The sequence below is a fragment of the Camelus bactrianus genome, chromosome 7, assembly GCF_048773025.1.
Source record: "Camelus bactrianus isolate YW-2024 breed Bactrian camel chromosome 7, ASM4877302v1, whole genome shotgun sequence".
NCBI classification, from domain to species: domain Eukaryota; kingdom Metazoa; phylum Chordata; class Mammalia; order Artiodactyla; family Camelidae; genus Camelus; species Camelus bactrianus.
The window spans coordinates 54,523,743-54,549,788 of NC_133545.1; the positions used below are offsets into that span (position 1 = coordinate 54,523,743).

Genomic DNA, 26,046 nt, shown 5'->3' on the forward strand with positions numbered 1-26,046 from the left:
TTTGCCAAACTTGGTATTATCCTTTTACTTTTAGCCATTCTAATTGGTGTGCAGTGATAAATCATTATGAGCTTATTTTGCATTTCTCTGATGACTAGTGACATTTAAAACCTTTTCATGTGTTCATTGCTCATTTAAAGATCTCTTTTTGCGAAGTAACAGTTTAAATTTTTTTTTTGCTCACTTTTACTGGGTTGATTATGTTACTACTGAGTTGTAAAATGCTTCAAATCTTTTGGATTAGTCCTTTGTCACATAGCCTAATATCGCTGGAATACATTCTAATGATTCTTCCGAAAGAAGGATAAATACTGCAGGCCCTGGATGCCTACATAGATTTACTTTTCCTTAGTCATACTTAAAATTTAGGTTGAGTATAGGATTCTAATTTGAGTACCATATTTACCCTCAGAACTTTGAACATTAGCTTCCAACACTAGGGTTAGTGTTAGTGTTGAGAAGTATATTACTGATCTGATTATTTTGCTCTTTTTAGATAAACAGCCATTGTTGATTTTCTTCTCTCTCTTCAGAAACGTTTAGGTTTGTTACTTTTCCTTCATGTTATAAAGTTTTACTAGTTTTTTGGCCTCCTGCTGCATTTTTTCCAGTAACTGACCTCAGCACTGGGGCGTCCTACCAACCTGAAGCCTGATGTTCTTCACTAACGGTTAGGGGCAGAGCCTCTGGTGACAGACGACTACCTTACGAGCTTCAGACCACAGGGAATGGTCTATAACTTATCCGAGATGAGGATCTAACTAGTTAATACAGTTAAGTAAAACAGCAGGGCATTATATTATTAGTAGTAGGAGTCATATTAGTATCTTTCCGATAATATACTCCCATCAGTTCTCTCTTTCTGAAATACCAATTATTCACATGTTGGACCCCTTGAGTTGATTTCTTATTTCTGCCAATTTTTTCTCATATATGTTGCATTTTTGTTACACTTTCTGGATAACCGCATTGAGTTTTTCTTTCAACGCTAATATTAATATATTTGTCAATTATGTCTTTAACTTTTAAGAGCCCTTGCTCTTCAGACTATTCCTTTTCCTTGCATTCTGCTCTTCTGTTGTGGATTCAGTGCTCCTTGACTCTCTCTAGGAATATATATTCGAGTTGAGGGATTTGTTTGCTTTTTTCCCATTGCTTATTTGTTTTTAATTTTCTCTTGTTTTATTAATTTTCTTGTACACCAAAGTAATTTCTAACTTTTTTTTAACTTGGACTTTCTCTTTTATTTTGCAGGCACTTGTCAAATATGTAGTGACTCATGATTTTCTGTTTATGCTTAACAGATGCAACACTAGAATTACTGGTGGGGAACTCTGGGTATGTAATAGAACTTGGTGACAGGTCTTATAGCCTGCACCCCTTCATGCACATTCTTGATATGACCTACTACTCTACACTTCATCAAGTGCTCCCTTCCCATACACTTTCTGATCCCAGAAATCTTTGGGGGAAAGCACTGTGTAGATGCATTCCTCACAATCACTTCATTTTTGAGCTTACACCTCTATGTGTTTCTTCCTTCTCATTATAATGTGGTCATAAGAGGAAGCAATTACAAATATGTGAGTTTACTATAACTATCTTCCCCGGCACCTGTTATTTACAGTTTGTTTGCTTGTTTGTGGAGGGTGGGGTTATTCATTTAATTTTTTTAAATGCTCAAATCCAGTAAAAGTTGAAAGAGAAGTGTAACAATGTCAAGGATGTGCAAATTGTCACACCTGCCCTATCTCCCCCATACATGAATACATCCTTCTCTTTTGCCAAATCATTTGAAAATAGGTGACAAACATCTTGACCTCTACCTCTAAATACTTCAGAGTGAGTCTTCCCAAGGTGGAAATGTTTTCCTACATAACCATGCCACCACCGGCACGCCTAAGAAGTCATCATTAATCCAAATACATTATCCTATATTCCAGATCATCATCAAATTTTCCCAGTTATCACAAAAATATCTTCAACCAATTTTTATGCAGATGGCTGTTACTGTCTCTTTAGAACCCCCTGGTTAGAACACTCTACCACCTCCCTCTGTTCTTTATGAAATATAATCCTTTGAGGGGTGATCTAGTCTGTCTCTTCTTTAATAATGTCTTCCTCTGTGGGTCTGCTTCCCTTCCAGGAATAAGAACTAGTGGCAACTTACTATTCTCCATCCTGAAACTTTCAACTGCCTTTTTCCCCTCTTCTTTCTTTTTTCTTTAAAAGTAAATTCTTCTATTTTCCTCCCAGATGCTCGTAGTAGCTCCTTTGCCTTATTATATCGCACTGTATTTATGATCCTCATTTTCTCTACACTCTTGTTTTAAACATCACCAAGGCTTTCTTCACACTACATTACTTGCATATATCCTGAACCACAGTTGGTAGCATTCCATCTCCTACATCAAGACCACCCTTGTGCATACCTATGTAAAGTGTTTTCTTTGTACCAGAAAATTAGAGGCATGCTTCAAGTTCATACTCAAACAAGCAAAAGTACACATGCTTACATGATAGATATTAATCATTTACTGCATTATGCTTTAAATAAAAGTTCTTTTTTTGTTTCTAATGTGTATTTGATTCATATTTCAAGTTAATGTTTCTGAAAATGTCAATGATCTAATAATTTAAATGGGACCCAGGGTATTTTTTTGTTGTTGTTCAGTATCCTCAGCTGAAAGACAGATAAGAAAAAGAAATAGAGTTGCATGCAGCATTAGCACACTGAAACCATTTATGAAATATAATAACATGCAATAATAATACTTCCAACTTTAGTCATGGGAAAGTGAAATTCCCTATCCTGTAAATAAAATACACATCATAGATGAGATTATAAGGAATTAACTAGCTGCCTAACAATTTAAGTAAAATTTATGATAAAAGATGTTGTTTTCCTCCTTTCCTACACCCATTAAAAATAAAAGTTAGTGTTGACATGACTCTCAGTGGATTTTTAGAGATTTAATCTAATATGACTAACAACCTAGTAAAATTAAGTTTTAGGAATTGAATAAAATGTAATCAATTCTCTAATAGGAAAAATTTTTTTTGAGGCATAAAAATGGTTGTGTTGAATACACTTCTGAGAGACTGGTGGCCAGATACAGCTATAAACTGTGATGCTCTGGTTTCTACCTACATTTTTAATTAGGTAAATGAAATAATTTACAGCCTAACAGGAATAATTTTCTAACTATTAAGACAATTCTCAAGGGAAATTTACAGGAGGATGGTCAAAGAATTTGGCATTCTGCAACCATTAACTCTAATAAGAGTTTTGCATCTTTGTCTCCCAGTAAATAAAGCTTATCCTTTCATCTTCACTTTGGAACTCCAATATTCAGAGATTATAAGGATTTGGTGGGGGAAATAGCTGATTAGTATCTGTGAAGTTAATTTGTAATGTTTGCTTTCTTTCCTTCAAAGTAATGTTGACAGTCACACAATGTGGAACGTAAAGGCAGCCTCGGGATTCACCCGCATTGGGGTTCATCATTTGTTCTATTGACTTGAAATTCTTTCCTTAAATAATAAAAAAGTGGACAATTCAATGATAATCAAGAATATTTCTTTTGTTTAGTTTCCAAGTAAACATGGTGTCAACAAGCAAAATGAAATATAATTACAGCAATAAGAATATCACAGCTGTTTACAAACACGTGTGACCTGGAGGGAATATCTAATCAACACAGATTGCAATTCGAGGCTTTGCTCCCCAGAATCACACCTTAACCAGGTCAATGCCTTTCTCCAGCTTTGTTGGGCCATAGTCTCTGTCTTTAATTCTGAGCTAATTACAACCAAGGTAAGCTGGATATACCAACCTGAGCCCAGAATGTGTCCAACGTGCCTTCTCTCACAATGGGCCCAGTCTCCCTGACTGGCCCTAGTTTCCTGGTTTCCTCTGGGGGCCTGGAGCCCTGGCTGAACCTCTGGACCACCCATATGATGCCCTGACACAAGGCCTAGAAAAGCCTACTGGTTTCTGCCTTGAGGGCTTTCCATGGTTCTTACCGCAAGCTCCCGGCTCTGAACAAAACACCAGGGATGCTCACCTCTCTTCAACAGTCATCATTTCCTAGAAATAACGGTTACTCCAGTGAGCTGCTCCCAACATGGATTGTAATGTCTATCTGGATCCAGCTGTTTGAATATGTCTTTGGATTCTTCACCTCTGATGGAGATACAATCTATATCCCCATTGGATTCCAGAGTCCAGGAACAATTTATTCTTACTTTTTTTCTTCCTCCTCTCAGGAGAAACCAGGATATCTAGTGTCCACACACTTCCATGTGTAGTGCTTTGGAGTACTGATTTTTAACCAGTTAAGGTCTCAGATGCTTTTGAAAAAGAACTATATAGTGTCCTGATGCCAGAGAAATGCACATAGGCACAGACACCCAGAACGTGTTTCACATGTTACAGGGGGTTAACAAACTCCCTAATACCCAACCCCCAGGCTTAAGAATTTCTGCAAAGGTTCGGGTGCCTTTCTGTTTTCAGCTGCACATGAACCCCTAATTCCAACTACTCCATGTGAGTTGGGAAGCCTCATGAAAAAGACCAGCAGGACCCCCACGTAGGGCCACTACTCTCCTGCCAGCACCATCCGGTTCCCTGGCCCAGCGGCTTAATCTCACTCTTTGCCTCTGAAACAGCTTACTTCTAGGAAAGTGGAATTTACCCCTAAGAGTCTATTGGTTCCCTGAGCTAACTCCTGATTGGTCCATTCGTAGTGCTTCATTTGCATGGAGCTCACTCCTGATTGGTCCATTTCCCTCACTCTTGATTGGTCCATTTCACAGAACTTGTTCCTAATTAGTCACCTTTGTTATACCTTATTTACATATGATGTTACAAAATGTTGCAAAGTCTAGACTGGTAGCCTATAAAAGGCTGTGTAAACCTACAGACAGGGTCCAGAGCTTGGAGTGTTAACTCCTCTGGGCCTGCTGGCACAATAAACCTGAGTTCTCCAACCCTCCGAGTGCTGCTTGGTCTCTCACCCAGATCCAGGTTGCTGTCACCACTGAGCTATAACACTGAGCTGTAACACACTTTGCTGCAACACATATGTTTGGATGCAAGAAGTTCCCAGCTCCCAAACAATCTTACTTCATTTTTCTCGGGGATAAGTTTAAAAATTGGATAAACTTTAGAAAAGAGTCAAAGCCCTACTTCTAATATTTCATATATTAACTTAATTACACAGCTATGTTTAAAGTGACATTTACCAAAGAACAGATTTATTCTAAAATACTGCTCTTCTCCACTCTTAGATTTCACAAAGCAACTGTGCTCGGTTCTTCGTATTTCTCTTTCCCATCATTTCCACGCCTCTTCCACCATCACTAGTGCCTCTTGCTGGAGCATCCACCAGTTTTCGGTGGCATCTGTGTTTTACTTCTGTTCAAAAGTTCAAAATACTGTACTTTTGAGCCGTATATGACATGATAGAAACTACAACCCAAACAACAAACGAAAACATTAAGCCTCATACTCATCCTGAAAATACGTACATGTGGTCCCCGTGGAATCATTTGCTTTCTAACATGATCTTGATGCTTGTCCACAGACATGAACACATGCAATAGTGAGGTAACACCCCTAATAATAAGGAGCATATAGATGCCTCAGGTCCTTGAGTAGGGAAATGAATTGTTTTCTGGCTGACTCTAAACTGCATTTTGATATGTAACTTAAAGTCATTTTTAAGAGATTTATAAGATAAGTGCACTTATAATTACTCTAAAATCAGGCAACTTTCTTTTTCTAAGGTATAATTTTCTAGGAGAAAAACAAATGATATTAAAGTAGATAAGATAAAACCTTATGTTGCACTGGAAAATCCAGTTACAATTTCCCCTACTTCAAACATGTGAACGTGCTGGGTCTCCAAAAGAAACTAAGCCTCTTAAGTATATTTTGTGTAAAGTCAGTTTCTAGAAATCCTTCTCTAATCTCCCCCTTTGATCACAATATTAGGAAAACTGCACAAATACTGACTGTAAGAAGATAGATAAATAGACAGAGGATAGATGACAGACATGGATGTTCTTCTCGCCATTATTTCCTGTAATGATATATACTTTCTCTCTCTGTTGCTTCTTCCTCACTCCCAGTGTCACTTGTTTTCTATATGGTTTTAAATATTTCTGGGGTCTATTTATTGAGATACTTCAAAGTGTTTTATGAGGCAATATACTTTATTAAGATATTAATTTTTGCTTAATTTTTATTGTTGTAAAAGAGTAAGAAAAAATAGAATTACTTGTGCTAGATATTCTTTCCCTCACCACTCCAAGAAGGTGAAGCAGATAAGCTCAGTGGATGAAGAACACCACCCTTTCTTTAAATAAGCCTGAGCTCACGGATTGTATGGTGCCAGGAGAGGAGAGCTTCAGAGGGCAGGAGCTGTAAGGTAACCTGAGGAAGTTTGACCCCAGGGCCTCCCAGCTCTGGACAAACATTCTTGTGCCCAAGAATGGACCACCAGCCATAGAGGTGGCTGATATCGAGGGCTCACAAGAGGCTGGACCAAAGTTTCTCTGCCAAAGAGCAAAGGAACCTACCTCCCTGAGCGCCCCACTGTTTATGTTAGATCCGTTGGATCTTTGTGGAGCCCAGGGGAGGGACAGCCCCAGTGACTTCCTGGCAGTCCTGAATGAACAAGAGCTAGGCATCAAATTAAATTGGACTTGAAGAAAATAAAGAGAGGTCTCAACTTACATACCTCCAAGATTGAGTTATTACCACACCTATTACCTACATATCCTTCTCTTTCTCTCTAAAATATCAAGTCATGAAAGCACATCTTTATTTTCTACAGCCCTTTAAAGACACAAAAGCTGTCAGCCACGTGTCCTTGATTTTCCCTGCAGCACTGTTTGCATTCTCTCTCTCAAAATCTGCTAAGAACTATTACAATCATGAGCAGAGCAGTATATTTGTTGGATTCTGTTTTATCATGATTGTCCTACAGAATACATCAGGGAATGAATAGCATCATATTCTCTGCTAATCTTTGAATTTCAATTATTTTTAGCACCATGAAATGAAAAGTCAGTTAAAATAGAAGCAGACATTTATAATAGGCAGTGTAACAGGAAAATTCATTTTGGATCAGTCATTTCATGGTACGTTGCAGTGGCTGCAAACTGGGTGGGGAGGACATTTAAGAAAACACGATAGCTCATGAAAGCAATACAATCAATCTGCTGGAGAGACCAGCCTAACATTCTCTCACTGTAAGTGACAGAAGATATATTCTGACTACCGTTGTGCTGAGAGAACTTTATAGACATTCAAATCATATTGACTTGTTTAATTGGATCACCATTCTTGTCAATTCGGTTTTTTTTTTTCACATTTATACATCAATGTGGAAGACATTTGATTGTAGTTTTATTAAAGGAAGAGGCACATTTTAAACATCTTATTCTAAGATTGTTGGTACCTTGTAAAGTCATCTTGTAGATCCAGCCCTTTGCACAAATGGAATCACTTTTGTTTTAGTTGATTTTTTAAAATTAATTTTTGTTTTGGGGGAGGTAATTAGGTTTGTTTGTTTACTTATTTACTTATTGTAATGGAGGTACTGGGGATTGAACCCAATAATTCATGCACGCTAAGCATGCGCTCTACCCCTGAGCTACACCCTCCCCCCTGTTTTAGCTACTTTTAATTGAATGAGCTGTAGTTGTCAACATTTAAAAACAAGAGATATCAGATGAAAATCTAGATATCTGGCTTCCTTTGGCAAAAGAAAGATCTGTCATAATGAGACCCACTTTCCCTCACATTTCATTTCACCCACATGCCAACAATCTGCTCCCTCTTTTGTACACAGTCTCTCAAAATCACACACTTGGTCCACTTCAATCAGAGTAATTTGTGTGGCTCCTGAAAACATTTAAGTTGGAAAATATGGCTTAAATTTTCTTTGAGTGATCACAAATGAACCAATATACTTCACGAGATTCTTTAATAATTCATAACAAACAATATTAACCCATGTCGCTTGTTTTTTTAAGGTAGCATTGCCCGGAGTGAATCAAGTCACTAAATACATCTATCTAAAATTACACCTGAGATGTCTTGGTGCCAATCATTACAGCATGCCCTCTTTCTTGAAAATAAATTTCAGCACTAGACATGGATGGATAATTACCTAACTTTTTTGCCTAGTAAACTTCACATTCTTTCCCTGAGAGTAATGTGAGAGAAAGAAGATGACAGAAAACAAGTATCTGTATTATGACAAAATGGCAGTCACTCGTGTGAATGGGATTACAGCTTCACACCCAGGAAAGAGGGCATGATCCGGACCCTGAGGTAAAGCCTTAAAGGAATTCATTTTCCTATCACCACTAAGAAAACATTCCACCACATAATGAGCAGCAGTAAAATAAACTGGCAGAAGGAAACCTCTCTGCATACGCTGTTTACTCAGAAGGGTGAGGAGCCAAAGAGACCGTCAGTCACGGCAAGCTGGGCCTTCTCTGGCACGACAGTGTTTCAAGAGCTGCCCCTGACAAAGTCTCAGGCTTCTGCGCCCATTAGACTCCGCGTGAAAGGTCTTCACCCACTTGCCAGCTGGCACAGTAGAGTGATATCTAGAGATGTGAACAGTCACAGCACTGGCCTGGCTGCAACTGGAAACCAAAGCGACAATTAATTATGGATGGAAGGCGGCCAGGCGAGGCTGCCATTGTAATCAAATGAGACCACACTGAGGAAAAATAACATTTTATCCTGTACTGGGTACCTCACAGATAGATTTATGACTACACTGCCAGTTGGAGATAAAGTAAAAATCAATCATATTATTCACATGAGTAACATAAGCAAGTACTGATGAAACAGAAAATATGCTTCCTATGATTGTGCCGCAGATACTTCATTTATACACAGCTCCACTCGGCAGAATTGCAGATCCTCGTTTTTCGGGTTTTTTTTTTAATGAAAGCTGAGAAATACACTATCAGCTGGCACTGTGATGGAGAGATCTGGGAACCTGTTAAATTCAAAGCCTTGGTTGCAAAAATATATTACAGTATTTCCTGCTTTACTGCCTTGCTCATATTTCATCATGATAACTCTATTGCATTTTTGAAATGTGGAGCCTGGAGGCTACAGAATATTCACAGTCAGCAAATAGAACATCTTGTTAATTATGTCCATGAATAATCAGAAAGAGAAAAAGTAACGCTAATTCTTGCAGTTAAAAAAAAAGTTAAGAATTTATGTTTCTTTAGAAGCACCATTTAAATCGCACCCTAGTTCTATAAAGGCAGGAGCACCATTAGCTGAACATTCCCCAAAAGACATGGTCTATGGAGGACGAACTTGTCAAGCTGAACAGAGAAACTGTGCTGCAATAAACCACAGGTTAATGGGGAGGAGTGTCTCATGGACCAGAATTAGTTACAGCCTAGGAATTTATTTTAATTAAAAAAAATAGCCATCTGTTAATGATATAGTGAGGGGAGGCATTTATCCATTAGAAGCAGAAGTCTACTTCTTTTTAAAAAATCCCTTGGAACGGGATTATTCTACATAGAAGTCGAGTAACTTTGGCAATTAAAGGGCAAATGTCTATTTAATCCCGAAACCTGTAGAGCATCTGGGCAACTGAGATCCTCAAATCTGTAACAGCCTGGGAGATTTACATAGACACTGCAGTCTGAATGCCCCAGTCTTCCATTCCACCCCACCTTGCACCACTTTCTGTCACTGGCAGGACTACCTGTGCAGGGAGTGGGGTGGCTGCAGGGAGCCCTGCATTCCAGCAAAGGAAGAGGGGGGTAGAAAGCGGTGGCGGCAGACTGCCACGGCAGCCACAATCCCTGTTCACCCAACACCCACCCTCCTCCCCCGACCCCCAGCAGCAGAATCCAAAATACCCGGTGACTGCAATTTCTAGGGAATCACATTTAGGAACTGCTCAACCAACAAAAGGTCTTCTTAAGAAGTGGGACATCAGGAGTTATAATGGGAAAGGGGATGGATGGATGGTAAACAAGCCCAAAGCAGGGCGACTGCATTTGTGGGTGTCCTTACATCCCTCACTCTGGAGAGGGCAGCAGCTTGAGTGTCACTTTGGATGAAAACTAAACAATAAATTCTGCCATAAGGACAACGGGTTTTGCACGGGGGTCTTCGGTGGGTTAGTGCAGCCGGCAGAAGTGATGTCACCTTTCCCGGTTGCCTTGTTCCTCAGAACTAAGCCATTAAACACATTTGTTCATATGAAAGGTGGTTTGTTGCTTTTGTCCTTTTGAATTCAGGATCAATTAGCAAGTACATCGTAAAGAATTCTAGGAACCAGATACTTCAAAGGTGGATGGGAAGACACACCATCCAGAGCATCTTGTAAATACGAAGGTTAGGGTGCCCACTAGCAAGAGTCCCCCAACCCCTCTGCCTGCGTGAGGCCCACTTACAGGTGAGTCAAGCTTCAATCTGTTTCCCTACAAACTGATTCCCTTGTTTCTCTGTCACAGAATGGCATAACATTGGGGTTCTGTTATTTGTCCTTTTTTCCTGATGTCAAAAAAAATTCTGGGAAAGAACTTTCAAACTGTGGAGGAGGGTGTGTGTGTGTGTGTATGTGTGTAAAAGAATGCAGGGTGAAAAAAAAAGAGACCATCATGCTTAGAAGGCAGTCTCCTAATTTCCATCATAATTCAGCATCGTATCTTGATTTTTGGAGAAAACCTCTTCATCTCTATTCAGACTAGGTTTTGTCCTCAGCCCCAAACTGGGGCATATGTTTGCCACCTGAGCTTATGAAACTCTTTTTAAGAGTCCCAGAACCTGTCTCCTCTCTCGAGACTCCTCCTCCTGCCTCAGGCAGAAGTAAACAGTTCACTTCCCCGTGTCTCTGTACCGGAACTATATGTCCATCCATGTCATTGAATGTTTAGCTATTTCTGTGTATGTTGCCCCACCCCCATGTACCCCCTTCTTTTCCCCAGCCTCCCACCCCCAATTCTCAATCCCGCTGAGACTTATTTGACGCTAAGAATCATGTCTTTTCTGCTTTGGGATCCTAACAGGTCCCCAATACAGTTTGTCAAATGGGATCAAGTTTAACAATTCAGAATACAGCTGAAAAAGGAACAATTGCTCTGTATACCTAACCTCTTTTGGTTTATGTTGTTCCACCTTAGAAAATGTATTTCAGAAGATATTTTAATCTATCTAATCTTACTGTCCCTTCAGTATATCATAAAAACAGCCATCATATATGGAATTCCTAAATGATTAAAATTCATACGTATTTCACTCAAAAATCTGTAAAGTGTCTGGGGAACCAGTAACTTCAAACCAACAGCCAAAGAAATGTTATAGAGAAACTCCAGTCTCCGTTCTCTGCTAAAACCTCTGTTCCCCCTAACCTTCTACTCCTTTCAGTAAATTACTGAGCTCTCTGTGCAAGTAGGTGGGGTGGGTGGAGGAAAGTTAGGAAATTCCAGGCAAAAGAAGCAGGGGCTATTTTGTACCAACTGCATTATATTAAGTGCTTTACATACATTATTTTATTTAATCTGAAGTGTAAGTCTCAGTATCCCAGTTTTACCCATCATGCAACTGAATCTTAAGGATTTTCAGCCACACGAGTGAGTAAGCAACAGGGTCACAATTCAAACATTTTTTTGTTCTGATTTTAAAGACTACATGGCTCTTTCTGTGACTTTACATAGCAACTAAATTATTGCGTATTTTTACTGCATTGCCTTTTTTTTTTTTTTTTTTTTACTAGTTGGTGAAAAGTATTTCTTGCTCCATCACTAAGGATTTATTGAGTACCCAAGTGATAAACATATATCTGATACATGTAATACATTTTTAAAAATCTACATAGTACACTAATCTCCACAAACATATGAGAAAAAAAGCAGAAACATACTATCATTTACTTGGTTTTTCTACTACAGGTGTTTCAGAGGGAAAAATTCTGGAATCAGAGAAGAGAATCTCTTATAAATTTACATTTAGGTCCCCAGCTATGACTTGATTCTCTATTTAGTAATTTACATAAAGAGTGATTTGGATCAATATATTTCCTCTATTTAAATCCTTTTCATTTTGAGAGTTGGCATAATAATGTTTGTAGCTTGATATATTGAGATAATATATATTTTTTCTCACTAGTATATAATCAGAGAACATTTTATTGGAAGAAGATTGTCATGTATTGTGTTTGTATAACAAAACCTAACAGAAATCATCTGAGTGCCTAGACTGGAGCTGCACAGACTAAGTTAACACAACAAAGCCCTTTGCTAGACTAGCCTCAACTTTTGAACTTGAAAAGCAAACCCTGTGCCTTGCCCTCTTACATCTGGCTCTTTCCGAATAATGTTTCCCTTGCTTAGCGCACTCTTTTCCACCTCCTTGCCATCATTTGGCTGCTTCTTCCTGATTTTTTCCTACAGAACAAACTTCCTCCAAGGATTCTTTTTTTTTTTTTTTTTTGAAAGAGATCAAAATGTCAGTTTTATTATCAATAAAAACAGGATTGGACTATGTGCTTACATATGGACTTTTTTTGATTTACAGTGTTGTATTAGTTTCCGGTGTACAGCATAGTGATTCATTATACATATATATATGTATAATGTGTGTGTATATATATATATACACACACACAAACTCTTTTTCATTGCAGGTTACTACAAGCCATTGAATATTCAGTTCCCTGTGCTGTACAGTAGGACTTCGTTGTTCATCTATTCTGTACATAGTAGTTTGTATCTGCCAGTTCCAAATTCTCAAGTTATCCCTCCCTCCCCACTTCCCCTCTGGTAACCATAAGTTTGTTTTCTATGTCAGTGAGTCTGTTTCTGTTTTGTAAATAAGTTCATTTGTGTCATCGTCCCAGGGATTCTTAACTTGACATCCATGGAGGCTCAAGGCCTTCTTGCATGGAATTTCATTTCATTATGGTCAGTTTCTTCTGTAATGCTATGCACTTTATTTCATGTATTTAAGATGTTTTTCTCAGAAGGGGCTCATGTCACAAAAGAGGTTAAGGGAGTCCCTCCTTTACATCCCCACATTGCCACGGTCTCATTCCTAGATCAAAATGTCCTGCTGGGTTTGTTTTTTTTTTTGCCTCCATGAAAGGGCAGACACCTCAAGGCGGGAAGCAGCTGTGTTCACACTGTATTCCCTCTACCCACGCGCCACTTGTACATGGAAAGGGAGCAAGAGATATTTGTGGAAGGATGGATGAATGACATCAACTCACAGTGACAACCCTGGCTATTTTACGCTGCTTAGTAGCTCCATTTGAAAATTATAGATGGATAGAAATGGGAACATAAATTATGATTAAATGCTATTCGATAGGAAAAAAATCTTTCATATACTGCAGTTCAAGAAAAGAGCAAGTTATGATGTGACTAACAGACTGAAGACTCTGAATGTGGTCCACCTGCCCCTGTATTGTTGCATTTCTCTCCCACTTCATCCAAATTTCAGCCCTGGAGAGGATGGATATGAGGCTGGACTTGTAGAGTCCAATTCTTCATGACCACTGGCCTCCCAATGATTGAATGAGAAAGTCTTTGTGGCCAGGTCAAATTCTGGACCCTGAACTTGACCTCTGCTCCCAAAATCCCTGTTTCCTTTTTCCTGACCCCTGTTACCTCATTATTATTTTTAAAAGCCTATTTTTACAATGAAAAGAAGGGAGGAGAGGGAAAGCGAGGTAAACTAATACTTATTATGCATGTTATATATGCAAATACTATTCTACAGGCTGTTAGGGATAGTTAAAATTCTTCTTAAATTATTTTTAAATAGTAAGTGATTTATTTAACATTATACAGCGATTAAATCGAAGAGCCTAGGCTTGACCCAAATCTGTGTGCTCCAAAAGCTAGTATCTTTCCTGCCTAGGACAAGGGTTGAGCTGCTGAGAGAACTGTAGTCATCAAAAAACAGTTGGTTGTAAAGCATCCTGATGCCAATTGATGGAGTGATCCCCAAGTGTGTGTTTGAGCCAAGATTGCTGTCTTCTGCAGAAAATTTCTTTCTGATTATGTTACCTCGTGGCCCAAAAGATTATTATGAGAATGAAGAAGTTACTCAAGCCAGAGGACCTTGGTGCTAGACATGCAGCAGGAATCCAATTAAAAGTGGTTTCCTCCCTTTACCTTCTTACCTACACTATGATTGGCCTTAACTTCCACATAATGTATCTTCCAAACCATAGTACAATCCACCTGACACTTCCGCATGCTACCAGCTTAGATGCTGGTTCTTTCCTAAGTCGTTCCCTGACTGTTTTCAAGCAGAAGTTTTTTTCCACTCTTTCCCAGTCCTTAACTTCACTGACTTTAATTCACCGTTGACCAGAAGATACATTCTTATGGTACATATAAGAATGAAAAAAAATTACCAGTTAAAGTATGACAAATCAACTGTAAGGTGCATTCCACTTCAAACATGTTAAAAATGTGAAAAGTGTGCTCCTTAGAATCATTTCAAGATTGTGTCTTTGATAAAAATTATGCCAGCAGCATGGATGGACCTGGAGATCATCATACTAAGTGAAGTAAGCCAGAAGGAGGAAGAAAAATACCATATGATATCACTTAAAAAAAAAAAAAAAGACACGAATGAACTTATTTACAAGAAAGAAACAGACTCGCAGTCATAGAAAACAAACTTGTGGTTACCAGAGGGGAAAAGAGGTAGGGAGGGATAAACTGGGAGTTTGGGATATGCAGACACTACTATACACAGAACAGATAAACAGCAAGGTCCTACTGTATAGCACAGGGAACTATATTCAATGGCTTGTAATGGCCTATAATGAAAAAGAATATGAAAAGGAATATGTATGTATATATGTGTAACTGAATCACTGTGCTATACACCAGAAATTAATACATTGGAAACTAACTATACTTCAATTTAAAAAAAAAAAAAACTGTCTATGGTAGTAATCTTCAGAGCTTGTCTTGCCTTGGAACTGGGCTTCTGCGCTTATGCACAGTCAGTCCTTGGCGTGGTCCACCCTGGAAAGTGTGAACTGCAGACACTTCCTGCAATCCAGTCTCCCAACTGCTGGGCAAAGCAGCTTAGTAGCCCAAAGATAGTTCTTGGAAGAAGGCTGCAAGTGACAGCTGTTAGCAGCCCATTAGTAAGGGGACCCAGGTGATCCAGGAGGACAGCAGCAGCATCCACCACTGGACAGACCTAATCTACAACTAAGACAGGGAGGCTGGTTCTAATGTGCGGGCTGTGGAATCAGACTGCTCCTGTCACAACCACATTTCACACATCTGAGATAACCCCGACTGCATTTTGATCTAAAACAATCATCATTACATAAATTAACACAGAATTTTTAAATAACTTATGTTTTAGTGACTTCTATTAACACATCAACTGTATGTAACTTATTGTGATTTTTACAAATTAATTTTACTTTTTTCTAGTTCTTAACTAATGGACATCCTTAATGAACATTATGTAAATATTCAGATTATATGCAGGAGAATCTATTTGGTTGCCTTGTTGTACAGTTTCAGGTTTAATAAGGCGATCTTGCTTCCTACAGATTAGCTATATAGTGTACGTCACTGAGCTCAAATCTGAGTAGCCAATAAGATTCCAAGAATCTACCAGGAACATTTTTGTACTTGAAGGATGTAGAAACTATCTGTTTCTGTCTGTCACTAAAGGCTGTGTGCAATTCGGCATTAAAACTTCTATTATCAAAGACTCTCTTTCCAAAAAGCTGGGTATGCATATAATACTTTAGCCTCTGGGCAAGGTGTAGCAAGAACAAAACCAGGAGAATGTGTGAAGTCCCTTCCAAAGACACAGAGTTCAGTTTAGCAAAGACAGAATCAAGGGGCAAAGCCAAGGTCAATTACAGTGTCAGGCTAGAAGACGCCAACTAATGAACGAATAAGTACCTCGGTTCATAGTCATGGATGAAAGCCAGAGGTAAATGAGGAAGCAGGAAATGGGGGTACAGGAAGAATATCCAACTTGACTTGGGCAAAGAGCACCTTGCTGACCTAAGGTTCCTTTAAAAATGTGAAGACGATCTTCCTCTGTTGTACAGAGGTGAGGGGGCATTTAGAAGGCACTGTCTGTGCAAGGATGTGGCAGTCTCTGGACTTGTTTAAAGTACCACATTGCCTCATACGAGGTTTGTGTTTCTCATATCTGTAAAAGGCAGTGATTCAGAATCTATCAGTGTCATGTCACAGAAACACACTCCACCTGGCAGGCAAGAGCCACAGCCAGCTGCTCTGGAAACCTCTGATTAAAGAGCTGAGACCTATTTAAACTCTGACTTCTTAAGAGTTTTTCTTTAGCTTTCATACTACTCTTATACATCATCTATTTAATAACCCAGGGAAAAATTTTTTAAAAAGTGTTAATGAGAATGTAGCTTATTGTCATCTCAGTTTCTCAATGACTCAATTATATGACATTTACTTGTGCCCTTTCAATGACAACAGTCAGGCCAGCTGCTGGCTGAAGGGGGATTTTCCAGCTGCACTTAAATAGACTGTTTATCTTCCTTAGCTCTTTGCTAGAATTCATTCTGAACAGTCGTGGAAGCCGTCACTCATTGAATTCTAGAGCAGCCCTATTCCTGTTTTACGGTTCTCATGTCTGCTTAGCTATTTCCTTTTTGGTTATTCATTTGATGTTAAAATTTTTAATTTATATTATCAACATGTTTTAACACATGCCATTGATTAATCTTTATCTAAATTTAATGTTTCTACATTTTTTATCTTAAATTGATAACTACCACATATTTGCAACTCATTTTACAATACATTCTAGTTCAAGAAGATAAGCAGAATAAATGGCAGGAGAATCTAACTAGGGTTCCTTGGTTGATGTGTTACAGAAATTGTTTATAATCGTTCCTTGGCATGTACTACAGTAAACTCTCAGACATGATGTTTGAACAACAGGATGCTGTAGTCACTTAACAATTTCCCTGGATAACAATCTCTATTTGTGATTTTTTTTAATGTATAACAGTGGGATGCAGAGGATATAGCTCAATGGGAGGGCGCATGCTTGGTATGCACGAGGTCCTGGGTTCAATCTCCAGTACCTTCATTAAAGGGGAGGGAAGGAATGTGTAACATCAAATCGAAGTTGAGTAATCATTTTTTGATAATTTAAATGACATGTCTTCTATCACTGCACAGAAAAAAATGCAGAAGTGACTAATAAGAGAGATTTCTAAAGCATGCAAGTTAACATAGAGTTTTCTCTATATAGTGGTATAAACTTCAGATTTCAAGAAGCTAGTTAACAGTCTCCTATCTTTGAAGGGTCAACTAGTGTTAAGGCTGAGTCAAGTCCAATCAAATGACAAAGATAATTGGAAAAGAAGAAAAGAAAAATATATTTAAAGAGCTGTTGGGAAGAATATTAATCACAAAGTACCCAGTGGGAATTCCTGGCCCATAAAACCCAGCACTGCTTTAAAGAACTCTTCCCCTGCTTTCTACTGACAATTTTATTTTCATTCCTAAATATGAAGATAACGTTTGTAAAGTTGGCAATTTTAAATATCGTTCTGACTACTGTATGTCATAAAGAAAAAAGAAATTTTGTTAAGCTAGTTTTCCATGGCATATAATCAAATGGATCCCTCCGTGTTTCTAAATAAGTATTATTTACTATACACTTACTGTGAGGAACTGCTAAGCATGTCCTGTCCTTCAAAATTCTTTCCCACTTCAGGCTCTTGAATTGGTCATTCTCTCAGCCTGGAAGGCTCTTCCCCAAACCAATAGCTGTCTCTGGCTCACTTTTAAGTTTTAGCTTTTCCTAACAACATATCAAATGGTAGTGCTCTCAACCCTATCTCTGCCACCTCAACCTGGTCATTGCTTTCAAAGAGCTCTTCCAAATCTGTAATTGAGTTGCTCATTGATTTGTTAACTTGCTTCTGTCTACCTTCCCTCTCATCCTGTAGAATTTCCAAGAGGACAGAAATTCTATCTTATATACCTCTGATTCCATTACCCTGACACCTAATTAATGCTCAAAAAATATAGATGGAGCCAATGTGCAAATGTTTCATAAGTATTGTCTCATTTAAGCCTCTAAACAGTCCCATGGGATCATTTCAAAGGAAATGAGGCTCACACAGATTAAGAATTTTGTCTGAGGTTACTTGAGTCAGCATAAGGATTAAAGCCATACTCTAGGGTATGGGTACATATACATATAGAGTATTGCAAGATATTGGATATAATTCCCTGTGCTATACAGTAGGTCCTTGTTTATCTATCTTATATATAGTAGTGTGTATATGTTAATCCCAAATTCCTAATTTATCCTTCCCTATCCTACCCAACTCCTGCTTTCTCCTTTGTTAACCAAAGGTTTGTTTTCTATGTCTGTGAGTCTATTTCTGTTTTTTAAATAAGTGAATTTGTATCATCTTTTTAGATTCCACATGTAAGTAATATCATATGATACTTGTCTTTCTCTGTCTGACTTACTTCACTTAAAATGATCATCTCTAGGCCCATCCATGTTGCTGCAAGTGGCATTATTTCATTCTCTTAATCTTTATGGAGTTTTGCCTCTCACACTAATTTCACATAATAGTATCACCATCTTCCCAGCACCTGTGCTAGAAACCTGAAGTCCACTCCAGTCTTCCTTTCTTCTGCACCCTCACCCAACCACTGGTTACCAAGCCCAGCTGTCCCCCAGATCTAGTCGTCCTCTCCATCCCTGTCTACACAGCCTCAGTTTGGGTGTCACCATTTCTCAATACTGCCCTTTGCCTCCTGATTGTCCTCCTTACTCTAAGTGACTTCCCCCAGGAAGACTGTACAGATTTAACATGTCTGTTTAAATTGTTGTCCGGCTTCCCCATCTTCTCCTTAGCTTTGCAAACCCCTTCTGCCTTCTCCATTCTCACTTCCCTTACTCCCTGCATTATAACATGCGCTCAGTGCCTAAAACACAGGCATTCTTCCAAATCCCTGCGTTTTGACACTTGTTTCTTCTGAATGTGTTTCCCCTACCTGTCTACCTGATTCATACTTAACCATTTTCTAGGACTCAGAACTACCATCACCTCTTTTTGAAGTCCTTACTTGATCTAACCCCTATAGGAACATCACCACTAAGCTGAGACACACCCCCTGATCTGGACTGCCATAAAACCTAGAACAAGCCTTAGTACCATGGCATTTCACAGCATGTAGTAACTCCCTCCCTTTGCTGTTTTGTGTGTGTGTGTCTGTGTGTGTCTGTTATTTCATTTTTTAAAAATCTAGCATTCCTTCATGGACTCCCTGAGGGTATGTCCCTAGCACGGTACTTGGTACACAATAATTATTCAGAAGTTATCTGTTGAAAGAATGAATTGAAGAATGAATATATTTTTGAACATGATTGCAATTAAGTTCAACAATGAAAAGAAAGTTAAGTATGAATTGTGCCATTAATGCATTAAATGGTGTCAATAGTTGTGTGAAGGGTATTCTGTTTCTGCCTGGGGCCCTTAAGAACCCTGTGTGGGAGAGGATGGTGGGTGCTCTTTAGTGTATCGATCCAGTCCCTAAAATAGCTTCAAACTGCTGCACTCAGTCCAATGTAAGATACACAAATAAGACAATCAGCCTGCTTTGGAACCTTGCAAACTAATGAAAGGAGCATCATTTTCCAAAGGAATTCATATGAACCCCATGACTTCCTTTTACTGAAGACATATGACCTGCAAATGCATCAGAAATCACTTGACCTGGTCTTTGTTTTCAACAAACAAATTGTCTTGAAACACCAAATTGCCTTAAATCACTGATTCCATTTATTTGCTCAAAAACTCTCTTCTTTGAGACCTGTATCAAAGATTTGATCATTTGAAGAGCAACTCTATGTTTGTAAATTCAGTGGCTGCTTCAATGTATGCTTTATTATATTTTTCAGTCTCATTGTAAAAAGAAAAAGCCTCTGGGTTTGAGCTCTCCTGAGAAATAACTTTTTAGTCATACTTACCAAATCCTATTCTGCAGATTTCAGAGAGGCATAATGCTATATATAAATTTCAAACAGGGATTCCTAGAGAGCAAGGACAGTGCCAGCCAGCTGAACTGCTCAGGGGACCCAGAACTGCAAGCAGAAAGCAAGGGGGGATTTTTTTTTCTTGTGGGCCTTGAAGAATTATTTTGCTTTGCCTTTGTCCGGGTTTCCATGGAAACTCCTCTCCTGGAAATGTGCAGTTCTTCAGAGCCCTGGTCGTGAATGCAAGCAGAAGACAGACCTGAAACTGTAGTCTATTTCGGTGCTGCCGTGACTTGATGGAATCAAGGAATAATTGTTATATTCACAAAGAAATCAGTCAACATGAAAATGAGTATAAGCAATAAACACTGGGTTAGATGATACCTTTAAGTTTCCTTCCACCTTTGGGTAAATAGAATGTAGGGCTATATGAGGTTTAGGTTCCTTACTTAATACATGAAATAATGAATAGCGCAGTAGCAGTGAGATCCAAAGGTACAAAATCAGCCTAATCTTTCCCTCATCCTGTGAACTTGAGTGAAATGAAAGAAAATGTTCAAGATAATATAACTAGACCCAGAAATCACTTTTTTTTCTATAAGGAACAACTCAGGAAAAATCCCTTTAAGGACAGGTAAAAGTAGTAGAGACTATATTTTTAGTTCAGAAAGAGTCTGATGCTGACTAAGAAGGTCCATGCTACATATAAGTAGCACCCAGGAAATGTTATGAAAAAGCAACATAGCAATAATATCCTGTATTGTAGGAGAAACATAGGAATTCCCAAAACTCAGAGAGAAACAGAGCAAGGAAAAGAAAATTGGCGGGTTCTGGGTATGAGGAAGAAGGGAGGCAATGTTTATCACTAGTGCAGTATAGGCCACGTTCTGCTCTGGTTCCTCCAGTCCACACTGACACTCCAGTCCATGCTTAACACCTGGGACAGCATAGTCAATAGGAGAGACGTGGTTCCATCCCTCAGGAGGCGTGTCTCCCAGAAGAAGGCAGAGGAGACAGACATAAAAGAATTGATTTTGCACTTAGTGAATTACAAACTGCAAAATGTGCTATCAAATGAGAAGTGCAGAGTTCCATGAGAGGAGGTAAGGAAGAAACCTAACCTTAGGTGTTACCTCCCTCACACTAATCCCTGAACTTAGATGCTGTAATCCTGTTTCACAGGAGCTAACAGAGGCATAGAGAAAGTAAGACATTTCCCCCAAGGTCAACCAGGAAATAAATACTGAAATCAGCCCTTGAGCCAGTGTTGTTGTGTCAGGGTTCATGGTCTTTCTCCTACGTCACATGATTTTGTGAGTGGCTGTCTCAATTTATTCTAATTACTGAAGTTAACAATTGGAGAGAGATGAAACATATTAGTCAGGAGGTGCTAGAATTTATGTAATATCTAGCTCTTTGAATTATTTTTTTAGTAAGCACTGAAGGAGTCTCTTTTAAGGAACCCTCTGGAATTAGTCATTCCATCATAATGACTATTGTTCAAATATCTATAAATTTGCCTATCTAAGATACAGACACACACCAAGTTAGGATTTTCAAAGCCAGCTAAGGGGCTGGGCTGGGAAGTCAGCATGTTTACATCACGACACTAGCAGGAAAGTTTGGAATCTACAGGGCTTGACACTCAGCCATCATTCACATCTTCTCCCTGATCTGCTGCTGCCTCCTCTCTCTCACTTTATTATCCTGGGACATGCCAGTCCCTCTAATTCAACTATAAACAACTTTTAATATATAAAGTATATCTTACTTTTCTTTGTGCCGCAGTGATAAATACAGTACTTTTTCACTGTAGGTATTCAACAGTTAAATAAAATAAGTTAAAAAGTTCTCCTTCTAATATTTAATAATAATAATTCTATTAAATATTATTGCTTCAAATCCTTAGGAAAAAGGACAAAGCTGGAAGTATAACCCTCCCAGATTTCAGACAATACTGCAGAACTACAATAATCAAAACAGCATGGTATTGGCACGGAAACAGACATACGGATCAATGGAACAATGCACAGCCCAGCAATAAACCCTCATACTTATGGGCAAATAATCTTTGACAAAGGAGGCAAGACTGTACAATGGAGAAAAGACAGTCTCTTCTACAGTGGTGTTGGGAAATCTGGACAGCCTCATATAAATCAGTGAAGTTAGAACACTCCCTCACACAATACACAAAATTAAACTTCAAATAGTTTAAAGATCTAAATATAAGCCATGACACCATAAAACTCCTAGAAGAGAACACAGACAAAACTTACTGACATAAACGTAGAAATACTTTCTTAGGTAAGTTCCCAAGGCAAAAGAAATAAAAGCAAAAATAAACAAATGGGACCTAATGAAACCTAAAAGCTTTTGACCAGAAAAGGAAATCATGAACAAAACAAAAAGACAACCTACAGACTGGGAGAAAATATTTTCAAATGATGCAACCAACAAGAGAGTAATTTCCAAAATACATGAACAGTTCATACAACTTACTATCAAAAACACAAATAACCCAATCAAAAAATAGGTAGAAGATCTAAATAGGCATTTCTCCAAAGACATACAGATGGCCAATAGGCACATGAATAGATGCTCAGTATCACTAATCATTAGAGAAATGAAAGTCCAAACTACAATGAGGTACCGCATCACACCAGTCAGAATGGCCATCATCAGAAAGTCTACAAATAATAAATGCTGGATAGGGTGTGGAGAAAAGGGAAATCTTCTACACTGTTGGTGGGAATGTAAATTGGTGCAGCCAATATGGAACCAGTCTGGAGGCTCATTAAAAAACTAAAAATTGAGCTACCAAATGATCCAGCAATCCCACGTCTTGGTATATATCCAGAAAAGATGAAAACTAATTTGAAAAGATGCATGCACCCCAACATCCACAGAGGCTCTATTCACAGTAACCAAGACATGGAAGCAACCTAAGTGTCCATCAACAGATGAATGGATAAAGAAGATGTGGTATATATACACAGTGGATTATTACTCAGCCATAAAAAATGAAATAATGCCATTTATAGCAACATGGATGAACCCAGAGATTATCATACTGAGTGAAGTAACTCAGACAGAGAAAGACAAATATTATATCATTCATATGTAGAATCTAAAAAACAATACAAATGAACTTATTTACAAAACAGAAAGAGACTCACAGACACAGAAAACAAACTTATGGTAACCAAATGGGAAAGGGACATGGGAGTGATAAATTAGGAGTTTGGAATTAACGTATACATACTACTATATGTAAAACAGATAAACAACAAGGTCCTACTGTAGAGCACAGGGAACTATATTCAATATCTTGCAATAATTTATAATGGAAAAGAATCTGAAAAATACACACATACGTACATATATCTAAATCACTTTGCTAGACACCTGAAATTAGCACACTATTTTAAATCAACTCTACTTTAATTAATATATATAATTACTTCAACCAGATTCAAAGTTCACATAAAAGATTCACATTATCAACCAATTTTGAATTTTTTTCCAGGAGTTTCATTGCTATGAGAAAATTATTAGCTACTGTTGTGATGACATTATTCTAAGATCTGATTTAGAATGAGTCAAACTTCCTTCTGCATGAAAAGCTGGGGGAAAGATGAGATATCAGAATATCAAACCATCTGATATTAGCTCTAAACCTCCTACTTCCCTAGAAATAAAGGCTTTTGCAATTTCTTGCTTAGTTGTTCTGCCAGTTTTCTTCTTTCCCAGAACTTTAAGCTTTGTAATCCTATGGCAACCTCCCCTTTTATCCCCCCATAAAAATAAAGAACAGCCTATGGACTTTTGTTTTTGGAACATGTTTTGGTATCCACTCTGGTGAAAGATGATGCAAAACACCTTGAAAACACCATATGACAATGTCAACAAAATATCACCCTCAAGAAAGTAGTGCTCCCTTTACCCTAGATTACCTATCCAAGGAGGAGGAGGGGGCTATGATCCTGCCATTTTGGTAAAAAAAAAAAAACAGGCATTGTAAAGAACACAAACCATGACTCATTTCTTCAGATCCTCTTAGCTCAATTCAGTTCAAATATTTACTAAGCACCTGCTATATTCCACATGAGGCGAGAGATGCTGCCAATACAAAACTGAATCAAGGTGCCCACCTTGCCCTTCCTTAACTGGGAGGAGACAGACATAGCAAAGGACAATACCATCTAGTAGGTACTCTCAGACCTCCCTCACAACCCCCAATCACTGCTCCCCACACACAAACAACTCTTTTTCCCCATAGAAATTCAAGCAGAAAAAAGTACATAAAGCTTTGATAATATGTGGACAATGCAATGACTGTCTCTAACTCATCTTCCTCATCCCATATATATTTTCTAAAAATGTCCCATCCTCTCAAAATTTTTCCAACCCAACTTCCAACTGTGGACTGGAAGTTAAAAAAGATTCTTGATTCTTGAAATCCTTGGAGATGAACATTAGACATACAATTTAAAATTATCTAGTTCATTCAATATTTGCTTTTGAAATATTTAAAACTCCTAAAAAAAGGACACTTTTCCCCCACAAAATCACCAAAATCCAAAATCCACCATCTCATCTTTTATCCATGGATTTTTATATGACTCTGTATTCCAACACTTTCTAATGCACGTTCTTCATAACACCAGTCCAGGGGAAACTTAGGGAAAGAGAGGTGGTTGTTGAGGAGAGGGTTCTGTGGTCAAGTAAACATGGAAATGTTTACATACTACTCATCTCTCAGAGATTCATCAGATACACTAAGAAAAAGTTTGAGAAGTCTTGCAGTACAGAAATGCAATTAATTTTACTTAACTCTGCAATTCCCTGAATTACTTGGTCAAAACACTCTTTGATCTTAAGACATATTCTGAGAAATTAGTATTTCACGGAACACATTTAGGAAATGCTATTGTGAATTGATACCTTTGGAGTTGCTTGGCTGGGAGTGGAAGACTTCCATTCTCCAGATCTAAGATCTTAGAATTCACTCATTTCTTCAGCAAATATTTATTGAGCATCTACTATCTGCTATACAATTAATTTCCACTTGTTAGTTTAAGTCTAATCCAAACTTCAGAAATCAATCAGGCCCCTAATCACGTGAAATGTAAAGAAACTCCAGAGAACTCTGGAGTGAGCATCAAATCCATTTTGTTATTAGCCCTTTTACCATGATATTCCCCTTCCAGTAACTGGTCAGTCACATTCCTTGTACATACCCCAACCTCAGCTCTGCAGCCAGTTGTTGGGTTTCCATGCTGTCCCAAACATATCTGAGTGTCTCCTTTGGCTTCCTGTCCCATTCCTTCTGGACTGAGTCCTACTTATGACCACCATTGCATCCAGGTAGTTAATTAGAAGCAGGTCTCTGATGAGAACTGCTCACATCTGGCTCCTTGAAACCTCCTGTCAAGCACCGACAGCCTGGTCCCCATGTCATACTGCATTTATTTCCTTCAGACCTTCCAAGATTCACAATGTGGCTTCATCTCTGGCTCATGGATCCCAGAGATTTCCAATTTCCTCTGTCGTACATCAACCAAGCCCTAAGTGTGGAAGTTCTCTCCTCCTTTAGAACTGTGCGGCCCTGTGTTGTTTTTCCTCCTTCCTCTCTGAATACCCCTTGGCCACTTCTTTCATGGGTTTTATTTTTAGCAACAGTTTCTTAAACATAGTCAATGCTCAGGCACAGCCCCAGGCTCTGGGTGCTCTTTCTCTGCTCTCTCTCACTGACAGCGCATTTACCCTCAACACCTCAACCACAATAGGAAATATGACCAAATGTTAAAATTTGACTTGTCGTTCTTCAATTTGTGAAGACCAAATGTGAATATTCTGAGTGACGCATTCATAAAGAGCATGCTAGACACTTCAAAATAGCAATATCAAAATACACACTTCCATATATCAATACCTACCCAGCGAAGACAATAATCATAAATACCATTTAAGTTGGTATCGAAATTTAAATCAGCCTTTGT

At 38.5% G+C, this 26,046-nt stretch overlaps 1 long non-coding RNA gene across 2 annotated transcripts in view; it reads right to left on the reverse strand.

The window, feature by feature from the left end:
- LOC123613725 (uncharacterized) overlaps positions 1–26,046 on the reverse strand; it is a 1,048,954-nt gene that overhangs the window by 1,002,847 nt on the left and 20,061 nt on the right. The window lies entirely within an intron of this gene.